General features: G+C 34.6%; 1 protein-coding gene and 1 long non-coding RNA gene across 3 annotated transcripts in view; both read right to left on the minus strand.

The window, feature by feature from the left end:
* LOC116844791 (synaptic vesicular amine transporter) overlaps positions 1–18,241 on the minus strand; it is a 47,513-nt gene extending 29,272 nt beyond the window's left edge. Inside the window, exon 1 of one of the 2 annotated variants that reach the window (XM_032816842.1) lies at positions 18,013–18,241. The gene's annotated coding sequence lies outside the window, so the exon portion shown is untranslated. Of the gene's footprint in view, positions 1–4,334; positions 4,478–18,012 lie in introns of those variants that run through there. The other variant, XM_032816841.1, reaches the window with a different exon arrangement.
* A 2,233-nt stretch (positions 18,242–20,474) lies between these two features.
* Positions 20,475–22,424, minus strand: LOC116844795. The gene is made up of 2 exons (XR_004378137.1): positions 22,040–22,424; positions 20,475–20,919 (listed from the first exon to the last, which is right to left on the minus strand). It is a non-coding gene; the product is annotated as an uncharacterized LOC116844795 (long non-coding RNA).
* Positions 22,425–22,433: the final 9 nt, after the last annotated feature.

The raw sequence follows: 22,433 nt of genomic DNA on the forward strand, positions 1-22,433 counted from the left end.
AGACTCTGTCAGTTGCACGAGGGGGTTTGAATATTTCACATCATCACTGTTATGTAGCAGCTTTAATGTCGCATGATAACGCATTTCAATAATCAATGCAATGCGTGTTGTGTGTGCATGTGTGTAACATTGACTTTTTTATATAATAAAATCTTCACGAGGGAAAAAAGCAGCTAAGAATAGCCGATTAATTACGAATAAGAAAATACGTGGGGAGACTATCGATAAGAGGCTTTGAAAGCAGAAGTCGACGTAAGTGGAGAGAGAGATGCAGATAGCTTAAAGGGCAAACTGTTGCTTTGAGTCTCAACAAGTAGGTCAATGACCGAAACGTTGAATGGAAAGATTTTGGTATCTATACTGTTGTTTGTAAAACTTCGCGTAAAAACAATCTCGTTGCGCTCGCTCATCTATTTATTTTCTTTTTTAAAGATATTTATCTTCCTGGAAAAAAATTTGCGTAGTATATTGGCTTTGTCTTCATGAATGTTTATCATATTAATTATTAACTATTAATACTTGTGAGATTTATTCCTAATTTTAATGTAACTCTCTCTCTCTCTTTATTATTACTTCAGCTTACAATGCCAGAAAGTTCTTAGTTTAACCTTACTTAATCTTATTTTTACAGTTTTCCTTTACACCTACTTCTTTTTTCCTTTCACTCTTATCCTAGATATTTCTTATCCTACTTCCTTTTTTATTTTTTACTTCTTATCCTAAATATATCTTATCCTATACTTGGCAATTCCACACTTTTGGATTTCTTATTCTTGAATTTCTTTATCTTATGCTAATGTAATTTTTACTTTGCAGAGACTACTCTCATTTCCTTCTATATGAACATATTGAGATAGATAGATGGATGGATAGATAGACAGACAGATAGACAAGGACAAACACAAACAAAATCAGAAAGAGAATTTTTTCACTTTTTCTCTAAACTGAGAAAAAATTAAAAAAGTGACAAAGATATAAATATTACTAATAGAATACATATAATTAATACTATACAATAGTTAATAAAATAAATTTTGAATATATAATAAATGGTAGGAAATAATAGAAAAAATTAATAGATAAATAATAATAATACAGAATATTTAATTAAAAGAGAATAAACATAATTAATAGAATTATAAAGATAATTAACAGAATTAATTGAGAGAAAGAGAGACAGGAAGAATTGAGAGAACAAATGATAATTTTATGTAAAAAACAAAGTTTTTTACTAACACAAGTAAACTGACGCGCATGTAACATACGTAACAATCATTCTCTTTGTCGTGCCTCACGTGACGTTTTATCGTAACCCAGAGCAATTATGTCGAAGACGGTGGGCGACTCCTCTCTTTGTCGCGCGATATTGCATGATAAGCGAATTACGCCTCGTCGCAAAATTACATTACCTCTATATAAAATCAGTATGTTACGAAGTTCCATCGTCGTCGCCGGTTTGATCATGGGGACACTATGTGGTCCCAATTCGGGAATATCTCGAACTTTGTTCACAAAATTACCTCGAATATTATCTCAAATACATTAACAGGACAGGCTGTCGTGGAGAACGTAATGGACAAAATTATACGTAGGACTCTCGTTGAGTAAAAACAATGTTAAGAAATAAGGACTGCATGAGTTGTAGCGTGGACGTCGGCACGTGATATTGTTTGTTCCTCCAACTGACGTATGAAGAATTACGTGAATGCGTAACATGTGTGACGCGGAATACACGTAAATTGCACAAATTACGTGAATTACGCGAATGATATTCAATTATAGACATATATACAATGGATATTTCAATTTATTCTTCAGTCATCCTCAGTCGCAATGAAAATTACGATGCAATCTGAGAAATCACGATAGTATCAAGGCAATTGCGAAATTAAAGACAGTGTGCGGCCAAGCATTCATAATGTTTCGTCTGATTTTTGGGCTTCAATAATAACAATTCTTTTTGCATTGGATTAAAGCTCACGTCCAGTCAATTTCAAATAGGTATATAATCTGAGTTTCTTATCGTTCTCGAGAAAGTGACCCAAAAAAGTCCAAATTTCAATAAATGGCATCAACAAAGACAAATATCAGCTGGCATTATCCGTCCTTTATAAAAGATAAAAATTTATCATTAAGATCATTGTATCGGTAGATGCCGTATTTTCAGTGGCGCATTACTCACAAATCTACTATTTATTAACAAAAATTATGTTTATATACATTTATTTCACATCTAAGTATCATTCTTAGTTTTAAACGAAATTTATATATATATATATATATATACACAAATTAGAGAAAGAAAAGTTATTATTTTTTATTTCTTTGATAAGTGTTTTATTTATATATAAGTTTATCTATTAGAGATGTACAGATAATAAAAGGAGATATACAAATATTTAAATATATGTATATGTACATGTATATGTTGAATATATTACTATAAGTTATAAACTTACCACACACACACACACACATATACATATACGACGGTAGTTTTAAAACGAAATAGTAAATAATTCTGAAATCTGTGTATAATGTCTATTTTATAAGCTTTTAATATAATAGTAATTCTTCATTAAAATCCTATATGTAATTTGGTAATTAAAATTAAATTAGAATATGATGTTGCTTTCAACTTGATATACGGGATACATGCTGAAAATATTAACTTTCATATACATTGCAAATATCTCAGCTTCCAAATCTACTTATAACGCTCATAATTAGGTTATATTTAAATCTATATATGATGCAAGTTTCATTAAATTTAAAAAAACTCATTTTATGCTACAACTATTTTAAAAAACGTCCCTCATTTTGAATGTTAACGTAAAGGTGCTGTCGAGTCGAAACGCGAAGTTTAAGCCTACTTTTTGTAGTATTATCTGTTTTTGGAAATTGAAAGTTTTTTTTGGCCATTTTCCTAAAAAATCATAAGAGACTTAGAGAGTTACATATTTGGAATCGACTCGACGTAAGCCTTAACCGAATGCAAAAAGAATTGCCATTATCCAAGGGGCTCAAAATCAGACGAAGCTTGGTCGTCTTCTTTTTTTACAAATCACATGAGTAGAGAACGTTATCTCGAAGGAAAGCTGAGTAAAATAGATAGATTTCGCGACGATGTCACATTATACATTCGTGGACACAAAGCCCGTCCGCAATTTTAGGGCTCAGTTTGTGAACTCTCTATCTTGTCCAACGGGACAATTCGTTTCTCAATAAAAGAATTCTCTTATTGAAAAAGACAGATGAGTTCACAAAAACTCATTCTAAAAATTACGGATAGCTTTCCTGTCTACGAGTGTACTTTCCTGCCAGACTTGTATAATTGACACGCGTTGTCCGTTACAATAAATGAAATATAGATTGAGACTAAAAATTTTTTTAAAAGTATAGTAATTACAAAAAAATTCTGTAATTACTATGTATCTTGTTTCCTAATTACTATATACTATACATAATATATCAATATACAGTATTAAAATGTTATATAGAAAATATGAGCAAAATAAAGTGTCTTACTCATCTTAAAAGTTAATGCTCTCCTTTTAGATTTTATATTAAAATTTTTTATTTTTAATTGTAATTTTTTTAAATTAACATTTTACCAGCTTTCTAAAATTTACAAATAATTCACCGTAATTTACCCGAGCAAAAATTGAATCTAGTGATTGTTTAGTAATGACACAGAAAAGTTGGGTCTTGCTACTAGCTAGGAATGTAAGGCTCACTTCTTCTAGTGGCTGTATCAGAAAAATTATCTAGTAGTTAGATATAAAAAAATAACTTGTAACTATAATTGGTACAGTTACTAGACAGTTTTGATATTCAATTTCTATTCAGGACTTACCGATAATTTTCTATCTCGTTACTGTGTAATCTTTTTCATCTAGCCATTATCTATATAATTAGAATAGTTACTAGATAGTCCTGACATTCAAAAGACTGAGGAATATTTAGCCAGTCACGAACTATTGACTGGCTAAAAGCTTATCTAGTCATTACTATCTAGCTACTAGTCTTGAAATCTACTCTACTAGATACATTTTTGTTTGGGTACCAAGTAAATTATCGTCAGACTGGTCATTTTCGTCTCTAATTAAAGAAAGTATACACAAAAAATATAATAATATTAGAGAAAAGTTCACGCAGCCGACACGTCATCTACCCTTATAGAAATATCATACTAAGAATCATTGATAATTACTTATTTTCAGTATTAAAAATACTGGATAATAAGTAATTATCAATGATTCTTAGTGTGATATTTCTATAAGAGTACAACTACATATTTTGGTGTGAATTTTTCTGAATTATGGTACACTTACGTTTTCATCGTCGTATAGGGAATCGTGTTTGCTCCAACACACATTAAGTAGAATAGATATCGTATGTTTTAACGACGACGCTCTGCATGCATTCCGCCAGCTGTCTCACGACGTACTACCGTCCGTTGTAATAACGGCACCATCTGTTCATTAAAGAAATACGAGATGCAAAGAAGTCATCGTGAGATGATTGGAGATCGATGCCTTTATACAGGATGTTCTGTGATTCGCGCATTTTGTCTCGATCACGCTCTGTGCGACGGAATTAAGAAGGTTTTTTTCCGAAATATTTGTTTTCGGGTGATTAACAAATTTTGCTAAGCAAAAGCGGACGTGCGTGATAAATAGATAACATTTTCATATCGAGACAGTTTTGAAAGCGGAGCATAATTTAATGTCTTTAGCGAAATCAAAAGAATATAGTCAACTTGGGAAACATACTGTATAATTATTATGCGAGATTGCATATCGATACTATAGGATTAAATGTACTTTCATTTGTTCGCATCTTAGGCTTCAATACGACATCATTATCTTTTTCACTAAAACTTGCCATTTATTATCGCCTTTACAAAACCGCCACGGCTGATTTTTCTATTCAAATGTAAATATATGCTAGTTATATTGCTACAAGTACGCATGATATTGCTGGCAATTGTTAAATGAATAATTATCAGTCAAAAAGAGAAAGAAAGAGAACATTTAAGATCACTGAGCAATTTACTATATTAAATATTCAGCTTAGTAAATTTACTATAGTTTCTTTGTTTCGAGCAGTTACTGGACTGTTAACTTTTATCTAGTGACTAAATAGTAAACTTATACTTAGGATTTCAATCAAAATATAGTGTTTTTCCTGCAGTTACTGTGCACGGAAGATGCGCAAAATCTGAACTTATTTATTCAACAAAAACAGAACGAAAATGGACAAAAACTATTCAATTAATTAACAATCAAATCTCTTGCTCATAAAATTGATAGTTTTGCTCTATTTTTTTGTGTGTGCTTTTTTTAATTAGAGATGAAATTTTGTCAGTAAATTATTCGTAAATTTCGGAAAGCTGGTAAAATGGTAATTTAGAAAAAAATTACAGAAATAAAATATTTTAGCATAAACCTCACAAGGAGCATTTAATCTTTAAGATGAGTAAGACACTTTATTTCATTCATATTTCATAAAATATTTTGATACTGTATATTGTTATATCGATATGTATAGCATGCAGTAATTAGGAAATTAAGTACATAGTAATTAAAGAAGTTAAAAAAAATTTTTAATTTTAATCTATATTTTTCATACACCTTACAGGTTTACAGTATTTTTATCTATTATTTTGCTGTTTCAGCGATTAGACTATGATATATAATAGAACAATTTTAGTGATATTTTAAGAAATTAAAACTTTAATACTCTCGAAGGATTGTGAATAATTTCTTTTCTTTCATTTGAGAAATACTTTACAGATTATCAGATGTATATTTGCTGAGAATAAAAAGAATATTTTATTTTATACATTAGTGCGGAAAACACGAATATGTGAAACTATCAAAAACAATTTTGAATTTTACCAAAATTACCAATAAATTACTATCTTCTTTTAATTTTACTGTAAGTGATTGTCACTTTGAATCTAACGATAATTTTATATCTTTATTTCTAATTGAAAAATTTTAATGCTAATGAGAGTCATAGTGTAGAAAATTTTTGATGCGTAATATATATTTTCATACTTTTTCGTATTTTACGTGATATCTTTCATAACTATCATATGACATACGTCCTTTCATTCATTCTTATTATTTAAATTTTAAGATATTTTTTAACAATGTAAATAACTATATTTTAAATTTATCCGCGATAGATATTATAATAAACGCGTGTACATTATAAAACCAAATGAATATTACTAATGCTATGTTCTGAATGAAAGAATCGGTTCACATATTGTATTAGGTGTACAACTTTGTTTCCGCCATTTTCCTATAGGTGGCTTTAGCGGTAAGTGGTGGTCGAAATAAATAGATCATAGACGTCATACAATAAACTTGGGCATCTGTCAACATAACCCCATAGTCGATTTGTGTCTGTATCATGAAGTTATTCTTGATTGAAAATGTCAGTTTACGAGCCAAATTCTCGTCATTTGCGAGAGATTTTAATTTTCTGCTTCAATATGAAGAAATCTGCGGCTGAGGCTCATCAACAAGCCATTTCAAAACGCCTCAAAGCCATGGGAATGATTCAGAAGCAAGGAAATTGGGTGTCGTACGAATTGAAGCCGAGAGATGTTGAACGGCGTTTGTTTGCTTGTGAACAGCTGCTTGAAAGGCAAAGACGGAAGGGATTTCTGCATCGCATTGTGACTGGGGACGAAAAATGGATTCATTACGATAACCTCAAGCGCAGAAAATCATGGGGAGTTCTCGGCCATGCTTCCACGTAGACGACCAAACCGAATATTCACGGCTCCAAGGTCATGCTCTGTATTTGGTGGGACCAGCTCGGCGTAGTGTATTATGAGCTGTTAAAACCGACTGAAACAATCACAGGCGATCGGTATCGAACGCAATTGATGGGTTTGAGCCGAGCATTGAAAGACAAACAGCCGCAATACAACGAGAGACACAATAAAGTGATTTTGCAGCATGACAATGCTCGACTCCATGTTGCGAAAGTGGTCAAGACATACTTGGAAACATTGAAATGGGAAGTCCTATCCCACCCGCCGTATTCTCCAGACGTTGTTCCCTCTGACTATCACTTGTTTCGATCAATGGCACACGGCCTGGCTGACCAGCACTTCCGGTCTTATGAAGAAGTAAAAAATTGGATAGATTCATGGATCGCCTCAAAAGTGACCAGTTTTTTCGACGCGGGATTCGTACGCTGCCCGAAAGATGGGAGAAAGTAGTGGTCAGCGATGGACAATACTTTGAATCATAAATGTATAACCAGTTTTTTACAATAAAGCCTCGAATTTCGGAAAAAAAACGGCGGAAGCAAAGTTGTACACCTAATACAATAAACCGCTTCAGTCACTGAATAAAACTCTGTCTGATCCAGTTATTTTTGAAACTAATAAGAATGCATTACTACTGACAATACCTGGACGAATGTCTGCGCAAATTGCACACGTTTCTACCAGGACTAGGACCACGTGACCAGCCCATTAAGATTTCAGAAAAGTAAGTCAAGTTTGTCAAGAGATTGATGAGATTAATTTATTCTATGCCTCTTGAGTGATACGCGAAACATTACTACTGATAATACCTGGACGAATGTCTGCGCAAACTGCACACATTTTTACCAGGAGTGCACTAAGAAAAAAATATAGTTGTTTTCGGTGTCAACTATACTTTTTTGTGATTTTAACCAGAAAAATAATTAGAAGAGCCATCTTTCTAATAACACTTACTAAAATAATGGTTCTTCTAATTATTTTTATGGTTAAAATCACAAAAGTATAGTTGACGCCAAAGGCAATTATATTTTTCCCTCAGTGTGGAATCACATGACCAGCCCATTAAGATTTCAGAAAAGTAAGTCAAGTTTGTCAAAAGATTGATGAGATTAATTTATTCTGTGCCTCTTTGAGTGATACGCGAAACATAGGATCATAAGCTTGAAGAAAGAAAGTCAAGTGGCACCGATTCGACGGGGAAGCTCAATTTTCGTTCGCGACTTTTACTTACGACATACGTATACGTACGATTTATATCCCGTATCGAATGAAAAACATCTTTACACACTAGGCACGCTCCCCGTACGTTCCCATTGCTGGAATGGTTCGGGAAGCTTACGACGAAGAAACAGTCGAACTGTTCGATACAGCAAATTGGGATAGATCGCCGGACGTACGTATTTCAGTCGTTCAATGAACCGATATTACGCTGCGAAGTCCAAATCGGTCGATGCGAGATATTTTCTTTTTCATAAGGGACGTATCGCGTCTTTTTCTCGCGCGTATCGTGTATCATTCTTCTCAAATTATCTACTTTCATATGTACATATAATATCTTAGTAAACATATCAAGTAACGATTACGTAACTGTTAGTTTTAATTCCTCACTCAATAATATGTAAATGCGATATAATGCGTGTGTCACAGTTATATTGTGAAGTGGGAAATTATAACTGATACAGTTATGTTACTGTTATTTTGTGCTAGGTATGTGTTTTAAAGAAAGTTAAGTAAAGATTGCAATTTCCAGATCAATAAAATGTTTACCACGTAGTTTAGATATTTAACGATAACGATATCAATAACTAAGATATTTATTACTTATTAGTTATCTATTTGCACGTCATTCTCTTCAAGAATGTAAAGCTTCTGCCGATGTACAGGGAAATATTTGGATCGATATATTTTGGTAAAACAGTAAAGAATATATAATAAAAAACTGAATATATAATAAATATTTGGCGCATGGGATTAATATTTCAAGTATCTTGTGGAATTTTATTACAAGACATTATATTATGCGGATCACGAATATAAACCACAAATATAAAAATATTTTTCTATTGCTAAAAAAACGATTATTCAATTTACTTTCTTTCAAGTATTCAATTTCTTTTAAGTAATTCGGCTATCTTCAACAAGGAATATTTCTGTGGCAAGTCTAGAAGCTTATTATCATGTATTTAGAAGAAGAATTTATTTTCTTGACAAGAATATGATAAAACTAGATCAAAGTTAGTTCGACTCTATCTAATAAGCAAACCAAATTTTTGTTTGAATTTAATATTCTTCATTGGAAAGTTAAACTTACCAGGATTCAGAACTTATCTCGAATATAAATCTGATGCTTATGATGAGATTATAACATATTTAACACCTTAAATGAAAGATTGCATTCGTTTACGGTACGTATTTTCACGATCAGACGCCAACACTTTGGGGTGTTAGAGTATGAATTGTGTGTGAAAGAAGCGCATCCGCTTATACGCTCAGTTTGCAATGGCGCAGCAGTGTTTCTTCCATATCGCCCCGCTTCATAGATAAATCTCTATTTAGTTCGCACCCGGTTGCTCGCGAAATTAGAAGCAATTCGAGCCCGGGCGATGCGCGTTGCTTCCGCTACTCGCGTCGAAACGCGGCTGCGAGGAAGGGATCGGATGTAAATCAAACCCGGATAGCCGTGAAACGAGACTTTAGGTCAGACACACGCAATCCTGAAATAGAATTACATCTTCGATCGTGCGTAAACGAATTTGCCGCTGTCCTGCCTATCGCCTCTTTCTTCACGCGTCCCCGCCCGATTGCACGAGACGTGAACAGCGACGCATAGAACGTGCCTCGTTTCTAGCGCCAGTTACTTTGGCGATCTGAAGTAATAATCGCTATTTCCCTTTCTATTTTCCCCAAAAGCCAATTTTCTCTGAAACTTTGTAGCTCTGCATGAAAACAGAAATAAAGGGAAAGCACACCAAGGGGTTAAAATGGCTACGAAGAGCGGATCCGACACACCTTGTATTTTCTGCCATACAGAGATTTTCAGCCAGATTCACGAAAGAATTAAATATGAAGAAAAAACGGGACAATTAAAAATCCGGCGCCGGGAGAACTAGAGAGAAAAAGAGAAAGAGAGAAAGGGGGAGAGAGAGAGAGAGAGACTTGACGGAGTTTCACGGTTACCGGCCTTGTCGATCCGGTAATCGCATTAGAGTCAGTAATTACGACACCGTTCGTAGTAACGTGAAACCCGTAGGTCGGGTAAAGTACTGGACAGGGTTATGCAGATTGCTTTATAACCTTGTTACCGATCACTCTATTAACCTTACGAGGTTGGAGCGACGCTCTTCCCTCTCTCTCTCTCTCTCTCTCTCTCTCACTCACTCACTCACTCACTCACTCATTCACTACCTCACTATCTGCCACCACGTTCCCGCCTCAGAAGCCGGTCGGTAACGCGAAAAGACGAAGGGGGGAGTATCATCGCCTCCTCGTTCTACGCGAAGTCGTCGTCCCCGCGAGGCTCCCTGAGAATCACCTTGGCCAAGCCACGTAAATTGCACGATTTAACTTTACGGGGCAACTTATGCGACGCAAGACTTCGTTTGCCGTTCGTTATCAGCGGCGAACAACGCCCCTGTCCGCGATCGCGTCCGAACTTCCAAGTGCTATCGATGAAGCATACACTCCGCGCAGAAAGAGAGATGGGGTTGACAGAGCAACAGGCCTGCCTGGGAGAACGATCTCCGGGCAATCCGCACGCGACGTGTCTTCCGCGTCTGTCGACCCTTCCACTCACGACTGTTCGGCTGTGCTTTGACGCGAGCTCGCGAAGGGAAAGATCAGACTGCGGATGACACGTGGAAATAAGGACGTTTGTTCTCGGCCGCGCGGATCACGATCGGGAAATCCGGTATTACACGGCTAAGGGATTAGTACGAGTGTCTCGGTCCACCTCGGAGACGCGTCAACGAGTCAAAGACATACCGGCGAGCGGGCGAAAATCCGGCGGGTGAATAGCGCCACGTAGACACACTCAACGCGTTGAATACCGCGCGTTGAATCGCCGCCGGTACCCCGAAGCATATCTCAAGAACGTGTGGAGAGCGCGTATTAATACCCCGGGAGACTTCAACGCTAAAAGCGATTGCCCAATTCCTAGTCCGAGCCAATGTCGTGCGCGAACTTCGCGACGAGACAATTAACCCCTCAAGCACACACATCTGGTGGAAGACGCCGAGGGCACACAGGTTCAAATTCGTACTAAACTATTTTTGCCGACTTATAACTCGACTCCACGTCCGCGAATATATTGATCAATTTCAATTTTTTATTTTTTAATACAAGAGAAAAGAGACCAGAAGTTTGACGGTATAAAAGCGAATAAGAAAGTAATAAAAGAATGAAAAAATGATATATATTTGGTCGTATTCCGAACACATTATTTGTTGAAGAAATTGATGGTAGAAATTTGCACCACAATGCGCTTAAGAGGATGTTAGCTGGAAAAACTTAAACCTAACTCTACATTGAAGTCGGAGACCTGTATCGATAATCGTTACTTGAAATTTGTGTTTTACGTGAGATACTTAGATTTGAATTTAGAGTTAGACTTGAGTTTTCCAGTTTAAACACGTGAGACAAGTGGCATTGTATTTGCAAATGCGATTCCACTAAAAGACTCACACTTAACTTTAAGCTTAAGACTCCTCGTTGGCCATGTCAAATTTGTAATGTTAGAAGCGAGAAATGACATACTGACGAAAGTTTCGTGCCATTTCTGAATAAAGATAAATATGGACGAAAGAACGTTTGAAATTGCTTAAGCACACTTGTAAAATTATCCGAAAAGTATCCCTTTTCCCTGATGATCAATAAATGATCGTATAATAAATGATAAAAAATAAGATATGTAAAATGATGAAATGAATTTGTTTTCTGCATGTCTCATGCTTTTTCGTCCATATTTATCTTTATTTAAAAATGGCAGGTAACTTTCATCAGTATATCGTTCCTCGCTTTGGACGTCACAAATTCAATATGGCCGCGGCGAGATACAAGGAGTCTTAATTATGAATATCTCACTTGAAACATGTTTCAAGTAACGACTATTTGCACGAGCACGAATATTTCACGTGAGACAAGCTTCGAGTGATAAGGGGATGCCATACTTGAGAACTTTACCGACCAAATACACAGAGAGAATTTTATGGTAAAAATCACTATAGCACTTTGTAACCGAAGAATGGATCGATATTCTGCAGTAATTCACTATCCTTTTATTTTGTTGTATGCGTTACTTCTTTTAAGAACTGAAAGGTGCTATTGAAGTACATGCTATGTTTTCCTAGTGAAATTTACTAATGTTGTCAATTTTGACAATCCGGTATTCGGGTATTCAAATATATTAACTTGAGGCTTTAATACCTACTTAGATCAAAAGAAGGTAGCTTTGTTTTGTGTCCACACGCCCTTTATATATTTGAGTAACTTACAGTTAAAATTAATTTATATAAAATAACGAATACATGAAATAATTCGATATTTCCAGGTTATTGATTTGTTAACAATAATAAATAACGAACGAATGCATTGGATACTCATAACTATTTACTACCTAGTTATCCGGGTAATACCCCGGTATAAAAATACTCGAGTGACAACATTAAAATTTACTATGTTCCTTAGCAAGATAGACTTACTGATAGTCTACTCCTGCATTATTAAAAACATTGGAAAATTGAAGAGGATTTATATATAAAAAGAAACTATATTCTTCCCGTGTAAACTGACTTTTTTCTACGAAGCTTATTATTGCACTCGTATTGCACAAGATTACAAGTGCTTTTGCACAATGAAAATATATGTGAAAATGAATTGGAGTATTGTACAAAATCAGTATCATTGAAAATGATAAAAAAAATTTCCAAATTAATATTCCGACCTGTCAGTTAGTGTAAATATTTGCCTGATATTTCTTTGGAAGAGTTCCAAAGAACATTGCTACTCTTTTAGAACTAAATTTAGAAGATTATATATGTGCAGATAGATTTCTGTATACACGTGGTTGGATTTTTCATATATATGAATATATGGTAAAAACGACACTTTACGTAATATCTCTATGGCTGCGTTCCAATATTCACTGCCGATACTGAAACTCTATAGTATACGTTACACAAACTATAGATCTTCAGTACTGGCTGTAAATATCGGAACGCAGTCTATATGTACAAAAAATATGAAAAAAAATGGCATGATCGTGTTAGAGTTTATCTGACATGACGTTTTGACAACCACTTTTATGTTATCGATATTTTTAGAATTAGTCATCCATTTTTGCATCCTCTTAAAAGTTGTAATCGTACGATAAATGATGAAATATATGAATATGACTGTAAATGAAACGTTTAAATTTAATGATGAATTTTATGAATTACAGACAAAGAAATATGTTAATTAGTATTCGATACTTATATATTTAATATCTGATATATTTGATAACAATTTGCTTAAAAACATTGCTTTTGATGAACTATTCTTAGAATGGGTATTGCAAATCATTAACTTAAAAAATTAATTGATTCTACTTGAATAAGGCATAGTAAGCTAATGTAATATAATATTTTTATTTTCAAATGATACTATTTAAATTTATACTACCAGGAAGTGGTGTAAAAACATATATTTTTTACCAATCCATGTTCGAGGATGTGAATATTTTTGTCATTACTCGAGGATATGAAAATTTTTCCAACATCAAAATTCATTCATTTCGAGCGCTAGAGACTATCACTTGTTACAATAAATTGGCATTTTACAATCAAATTTGCAATAATCATCGCTCTAATTAATAAATAACCTGTCATACATAGATTTACTAGTTAAAAATAATTAATATCTATTAAGCAATAATTTGGTTTAATACTCCTATCAAGTAATTTAAACGTGATACCGCAACATGAGTTATTAACATTTAATAGCATGGTAGCTCTCCTATATATATAGCCATTTAAACCCCACCCTATATATATATATATATATATATATATATATATATATATATATATCGCTTGAAATAATTAGACTGTACTTTATACGACGTACAGGACAATATGTAGAAACGCTGTTTCAAGTAATTATACAAAGCAAAAAGATTATTTTTCGAAAATATATTTAGTGTCAAAATAAGAAATATTTAAAATTTTTTTAGCAGATGTATTTGTTCAGCGTTTAAATTGATAACTAGAAATCAAGCGACACGCGAAGCCAAGTGTAAGCGCGAAGCAACGCGGCCTACCGTGTATAATTAATATAAACGCGACGGCTTTAGTTGAATGTAGGTTAAATTCTTATTTCGGCTATAACGACTGAATTGACGAAATTTTGGAAGAACTTAATCGATTCCTTGGGTTTACATTACTTAATAAAACTGTCTTTACTTTTTTTCTACGTGCTCCAGAAGCTGAGCTATCTTAGCTCAAAGTCTGAAATCGTGAATTCACGCGTAAGAAACATCGTCTCCTCACCACAGAAATGTCCATTGACTATGTTCTCCGTTAGATGGCGAGATGGCGAGACTGTTACGATTACCGATTTATCAACTTGTAATTGTCATCGCGGCGGAATCGAGTGACAGTTCGCGCGTACGAGAATGGGGTTATAACGAGGTTATATTTTTAATATATAATAGTTTTAAAAGTTGCGAAGTGTGTTTGCCGTGATAATTTAGAAGAAAAGTTATGGAATTAACAAGGATAATATCAGATAAATAACCGGTGAATGCATAAAAATATATAATGATGTAAAACTTGAGTACTTTGTGTCTTTTTACATTTTATAGCTAATAATAAAACTTAGGAGATAAAAGAGGAAGGGAAAGAAAAGAAGAAGAAAAGAAAGGCAGAAAGGAGAGAATGTGCAAGAAGAAATGAAGAGGACATAGAAAAAATGAAAATAAATAATAAGACGGTAAAAAACCATAAGAGAGCAAGAAGGAAAGACAAGAGGAATATATGAGTGAGTAACAGAATGAATAAATAAAAGGATAATTATGAAAAAAAACTATGAAGTTAACAAGGATAATATTATATAAATATCAGCGAATGCATAAAAATATATAACGATGTAAAACTTGAATACTTTATGCCGTTTTTACTTTTTATAGCTAAATTAAATAATAAGAAGAAAAAAGAGGAAGGAAAAGAAAAGGAGGAGAAAAGAAAGACAGAAAGGAGAAAATGTGCGAGAAGAAATGAAGAGGAGACAGAAAATTAAATAATAAGGAAATAAAAGTGGAAGGAAAAGAAAAGAAAAAAAAGTAAGAGAGAAAGCAGAGAATATGCGGGAAAAAAAGAAGAGAAAATAGAAAAAAAATGATCTAAAATTACCATCAGATTCAAAGTGACGATTACTTACGATAAAATTACGATATAATGGTAATTTATTGTTAATTTTAGTAAAATTCGTTGTTTTTGATAGTTTCATGCACAAATATCCGAGCTTTCCGCAATAATGCACAAGATAAAATAATTTTTCTTATATTCTCATTAAGTTTACATCAATAATCTCTGAAATGTTTCTCAGATGAAAGGAAAGAAACTATTTACAATACCTTCGAAAATATTAAAGTTTTCATTTCTTAAAATATTATTAAAAATTTTCAATTATATATATATATATATATATATATATATATATATATATATATATAGCAATTCAATCGCTGGAATAACAAAATAATAAATAAAAATACTTTAAGCCTGTAAGATGATATGAAAAATATAGATTGAAGCTGTTTTCGAGGTATGAAAAATATAGATTGGGGTTTTAAAAATCTTTTTAAATTTCTCTAGTTATTACAGTTCTCTAGTTACTTAGTTTCCTAATTACTATATGCTATACATAATATATTAATATACAATATTTAAATATTTTATCGAAAATATAAGTTGAATAAAATATCTTACATATATCTTAAAAGCTAAATGCTCCTCCTGAGCTTTATACTAAAATTTTTTTATTTCTATAATTTTTTTCTGCATTTTACCAGCTTTTTAAAATTACTGAATAATTTATCATAATTTACCGAATAAATTATCGTCAGATCGTAATTTACCGAATAAATTATTATCATTTTCATTTCCAATGATAACACATACGAATCGTAGATTTTAATTTTTAAATCTGTGATTTTAAACGTTTTGTTATATTAGCATTATTTTAAAATGAATATATTTTTTGTTATTATTATCTCTTTTTTTCAATTATACTAAGTTTTTTCCACAAGGAATACATACTTTTTCTTTATTTTTTCAACTTTTAAAATTATATTCTATTAATTTTTGTGAAGTATGATTTTTTCTGGCAATTAAAGTAATAGAATATGATTTGATTGAATTTTTATATTTGTAGTACATTTTACTATAAAATTTCCTCCGTGTAGTGATGTATATTTTCCTCTAATGTAAACTCGCAAGCTGCGTTCCAATATTTACTACCAATACTGAAACTCTATACGTATATGTGACACAAACTATAGATCTTGAGTACTAGTAGTGAATATTGAAATGCAGTCGTAATCATCATTGAACTTTATTAAATTTATCAATGAAATTGTTTTATTTTATTTACGCGTTTAGACAAAAAGATACATGATCGATTTAAATTTTATTGCGCACGTAATTCGTCCATTTTGATTGGTGCAGTCTATAAAAAAAATTTTATAATATTTCACCTACGAAAATGTATACATTTATAAATCATGTGTGTAAAAAATACTATATTTATATATTACTGTATATATAAATAGTAATATATAAATACACTATTTTTTACACACATGATTTATAAATGTATACATATATAATAGGTTGTCTAGAAACTTGGCAATGCTAAAATATAAAGATTAATAAATTTAAAGTAAAAAGTGAAATATTATGTACCAATTTATAAGAAAATTGTTATTATGACACATAGCAGAAGCTGTAAAATCAATGCATAAGTCAACATTAAAATATCTTCAAGAGTTCTTTAAGAAATCTCTCAAAGACTTTTCTTCAAGAACCTTTAAGATATCTTAATGTTGATTTATACGTCGGTATTAAAGTTTCTGCTGTGTGGGATGTTATTAAAATGTCTGAACGGAAAACTGCACGGAAAGTGCAGGCTGAACTTTGTAGCGTGTATAAAAAATAATAACTTCGCGCCGTTCGCTCACGAACACGGTCGCGTATCCCTTCCCGTGTTGCTGCATGCTGCTTGAGAATCAAAGTTTCTATTACTTAATACGATCACTGTTTTATTCAGGGTTATACGTAGATTTCAGTATTACGTCTATACAAAATGTTTACGTATTTTCTATGCAATGTATTACGCGTTTTTCACTTATTAGGCAATGTATGTGTAAATTACGTAGAACATTTTATGTGTAAATTACGTAGAATATTTTAAATTATATATTGAAAAAAAATATATATATATAATGTAAAAAAATATATAATTATATAATAATATAAAAAATATATATATATAATACATCAGAAAGAGAGAGAGAAATCAATTAAATTATGAGATAGTTGCCGTATGTATCTTGGGTATTAATTATAAATGTAATATTTAAAAAATGTAACAAACTGCATATGAAATTTTTATTTCATTACGTGACAAGATATATTTAACTCTTTCTCTGCGCAGATAAGAAAGTAACCAATGAATTTTGTAGACTTTCCAACGTTTATGCATTTACATTGAAATTCTAAAGACTAGATAAAAACAGATACTTTTGTCAATTAATTTTCGAGCAAGCCATACGTCGTTTAAACAACATCCACAGATTATACTCATTGTCTACACAGATAAGATCTCATGCATAGTTTACGTTTCGTCCCCACGCAGACGTGGAGACGAGACGTGTCTCGCGCCAAGTGGACGCGCAAAGCTCGGCATAATTTACGCGTGAACGCCCAGCTCTGGTTTCATTATCGTCTGGACACCGCTTGGACGCACAGCGAGTCCGCGACGGCACAGATAAATAAATGCAAAATTATCCCTATCGCGATTCCCTCACGAATCATCGGCGCGTCACCGTAAACTTCCGCGCGACTGCGAGATAGTACATTCCCGAAATCCGCGCGTCCTTACCCCCAATTTTCGTATCTGACGAGTGCACCGCGTTTCCGGATCTACTCTCACTAACGTTATGTTTCTCAAGATATACTCACTGGCGTGTCAGGCTCTCTCGGGGCGAGCGTTCACCGGTCCTGTATCGCCGCTATCGTTGCTAGTCGTCGAGGCCGCGTCCCGGTTGGCGAGGAGCGTCGGGGCACCCCGGTAGAAACTGCACGGACGATTGAGAGCGATAAGGGTGCATCTCACTTCGCTTGTGCCGGCCCGGAGCCGTCGCTCTCTCTGCCCACCACCGTCTGCGTCTCCCGTGCTTCTTCGACGTCCTCTTCTTGATCCTCCAAAAGATCCAGAAGCCCCCAACTGCCACAGGGCGCATGGTCACTGGGTTCCCCGCTTTTCACCCCGGCACTTCGCGCGTCCTTCTCTCACCCCTTCGCTCTCCCGCTCGCACTTCCTCCCTCGCGCCGGCTGCCACCCTCCTCTCGCTCTGTCTCTCTATTCGTCTCTCTTTGTTTTACACGTAACGCACACAAATGCATGCTCGCGCGTGTGCATGCGCCTACAGACAGACGCACACACCAGCGCACGCGTCGCACACGCTCGCCCTTACGCTCACGCGCACTCACACGTGTACACATGTGCATGTGTATAACGTGGTATTTGCATAACATGTAACAACAGTGTGATACTTTTGTCTTGTACTTCTCCTCCTCTCCTCTTTGCCACCTTTCCTTTACCTTCTTTAAGATAATAAATTCAAGATAATAAGAAATTAAATTTGCCAAAAAACAGACATGAAGCCAATGAAATTTAACAAGTACACTTAATATGTCTACAAAAATTTTATAATTTGGTATACACGATATTTTTTCATAAATAATATCCTGCGAATATACTTTTCACATTTTAATAATTACTTAACTTTTACAATTAGAGACGTTATTTATTACGTTATATTTATTACTTTATTAATAAATATTGAAAAATCCAGGGATTGAAGAAAGACTTTTAACAGTGAATCCCAAAAATTTGGCGTGCCCGGTTGGAATTTCTTCCAAATAATAAATAAGTTAATAAACGTTTCTCTCCCTACCTCTACACTTGTTTTTTGTTTCTTTCTCGTTGTTTTCCACCCGGGAGGCAGCGAGTTCTTTTTTCGGCATTATTCTGGCCGTTTGTCTCTCTCCATCAGGGTGCAAGTCGATGCCTTTCTAGTACTATTGCTTTTTCGTTATCATCAACTCCCTTCACGCGCGACTCAACCCCTCTTACAAATCGGCCAATTTTCTACAGAATCGGTATTAGTCATTCACGATTATTCAATTTTCTATATTGCACATCGATGAAGAATCCGTGAGTCGGCTGTAGAATATCCTCTGAGTCCAAACGATCGCAGTGCTCAAGGAGAATTAGAACTTACTTCCCAACACCTTGCTTTTGACAAATGGATGGACCCAGATCCTCTCTAAGGCCTGTATTAATTAAGTTTTAATTAATATAGGATTATTAGGAGTATTAATAATAGTCATTGGTTGAAATTCGTTTCTAGTGAGAATAGTCAGGTTGAAATTCAGAGTTAGATGAGAGTTTTTCGTCGCGCGACTACAGATATAAATGCCACACTATAACTCAACTGAAAAACTTGGATTTGATTCTGTATAAAAGTCTGAGTATCTTACTTGAGACACACAAGTTTCAAATGGCGACTAATGCGGGCATAGGAATCCATAAAAATTGAATTACAGCCAAATCATTTCGTAATTTTCGGTCTAACATGGCATACACGAACGTAATCAAGATTCCCCGGCTTCAGCCGCCTAGGAATGGCGCGACCCATGCGGAATTTACTTCGAGACTACACAGGAATGCAAAGATCGCGAAGAATCCTCTATATGAGTCCTCATCGCTCGATGTCGGCTCTTTATTAAAACGCCTCTTAACACATTCCATGGATAAGGATAGCGCCGTACATTTTGCGGCCGCGTTACGGCGCCGCGTATACTTCCGGCATAGTAAAGTTTTAGGCATTGGTCAGCGAGGAAGAATAGACGCGTGTGCTGCCGCGCGAGTTCTCACTGCGATTGTTGAGAAGCATGCAAATAACCACGGACCGACGTGCCGGTTCTCAGCAAGTCGTTCTGGTTGCCAGTTTGCCACCTGTGGAGTCGAACGAGAAAGCAATATAGAAATTCCAGGCAGGAAGCGAGTTCACTTGTTGATTTTAGGAAACTCCGGGGAAAACACACGAGGTGCAACTTGTTGCTAAAGGAGCCGTCGCTAATCTGTTTCGACCGCGCGGCTTTTTCACGCGTGACGGACGATTAGCGCCCGAGTAATGGATAGAGGTGGCCCCGAAGGTCATCATCGGAATAACAACGTGCCTGAAAAGGTCGTATTGAAATCGCCCGGGGCCAGCTCCTTCATCCGCAATCCAGGTCGGATTACTTTGATTAACGATTCCTGCGTTTAAATGAAGGCGAACGACTCAATCACTGGCCGTTAGACTTAATCGACATTTACGTAATCGCTCGTTACAAAATCATTATATAGATCTTAATACAGCTAAAAGTCATTTATTAAAAATATCCTTTTTCTTCATTTTATTTTCATGAATTTTCCAATAAGGTATAAAAGAAAAAAAGAGAGAAGGAGGGATAAAGAGAGTTTGTTGAAAGTTACAGGATTTGTAGAACCAAAAGAACCAATGTTACACAATTAGTGTGTAGTGAGTGTGGAAAAAATTAAAGCCCCCTAGGAGTTTGTTCCGTTTTGGGGTTTATTGACTTGATAATCTTGATAATCAACTTGATGTTTTGTTCTAGTAGTAGGGTCACATTTTGTTACGATTTAATTTCACGATGAATGATGGTGAAGAGCGGACGACGATATTCCTCACGTATAATCCTTGTGCACCCCTTATCATTATCCCGTCGTCAGGAATAGAAATCCTGCGGCAGTTGAATGTGCATTGCGTTCATCCTGGTGTCTTGTTTCAAGTGCATCTTGGGATTGATTTTCACGATCAAATCTTACATTCGACGAAATTTTTACGTACAATGGATAAAAGAATTTTACACAAGGAGAATTTTATAGTAGAAGTTACTATAGAATTTTTTGTAATTCAGAAACAGCTTGACATTCTGTAGTAATTGATTATACTTTTATTTCATACTAACTGAAACAACCCGGGTTATCAAAAAGTCAAGGGGGTAGAATGTCTAGGTTTCTCTCTTATGTAGCCTATATTTTTCGCAAGATTTTAGAAAGTAGCTATGCAAAATTTTACCCAGATCGGTCGGAGGGTTTAGAAGTAAAGAACATACATACAGGTAGATAGGCAGACAGACAGACATTCTGTTTTGTACATATAAATTTACTATTTTAAGAATTAAAATGTACTATTAGAAAATTCTATGTACTTATTGCTACTATTATATATATTATTAAAAAATAATGTTTTTAGCAAAATCTACTATGTCAGTAAAAGAAGTCTCAGCAAAAAGTCTATTTCTGCGTTACTAGAAAATTTAATAAAATTGAATAGTAAAACTGAAAAAAATTTATATGAAAAGATATATATATATATATATATATATATATATATATGTATGTATGTGTGTGTGTGTGTATAAACATTTCACATTATATTTCTAAGGTACATATTTTTATTAAAGATCAGATAAATGACTTTTTGAGCTTTTACTAACAAATTGCTTCTACAAAACAAATTGGAACAAATTGTACGTGTAAAATTGGAGGAATTGAATTGGATTCTTCTCGAGTTGTTGAGCTTTCGATCACTCCAACAAAGGAATTAAAATGTTTCGCAGAGTATGATTCCAAACAGTCGCGAAAAGATATCGATAATCACTGATAACCAGTGTCGCAGATGTACGAGCGAGTTGCCGAGCACAATAGGTGCCAAATAGTGCATTGTACGGAAATCGAGGGGCTATGAAAGACTCGTCTCCCTGGATGTATATATCTATATATATATACATATATACATAGAGAGAGAGAGGAAGAGAGAGAGAGAGAGAGAGGGCGAGGCCGAGAAAACGCGTAATTGAGTGACGCGCAACTCGGATGCTCGATGAATAGAATTCAATGAGTCAACACTACCTGCAAATACGACGGGGACGTCGCGAGTTACGATCCGCACGGTCTCCCTCGCCAGAGTCGCGCGACGTCTTTCCCGAGGCCACGAAGACAGTCGACATGCCTCATTCGGTAGTCGCAATTTAATTCTTGCGACGACGTAGCGACTACGGAGTGGCTTCGTTCGTTCAAGTATCTCCTTCGTCGTTCGTTTTGTGGGAGCTCCTTCGATCCCATTGACGTGGCTCTCTCTTGCCAATCCAATCCGAATCGGTAGTCCGTGCGAGGATTCGCGTAATAAAAAGGGAAACAGTGACGCGATTTAGGCATGTTGAGCTCGCGAGAAACACCGTCGTCGCGCTCATCGAATTATTATTTTTTTCTCCTTTTTTTTTTTTTTTTTTTTAAAAGAAATCAT

The sequence above is a fragment of the Odontomachus brunneus genome, unplaced genomic scaffold (assembly GCF_010583005.1).
Source record: "Odontomachus brunneus isolate Ranch 3 - 2012 unplaced genomic scaffold, Obru_v1 Obru_scaffold_046, whole genome shotgun sequence".
Classification (NCBI taxonomy): Eukaryota; Metazoa; Arthropoda; class Insecta; order Hymenoptera; family Formicidae; genus Odontomachus; species Odontomachus brunneus.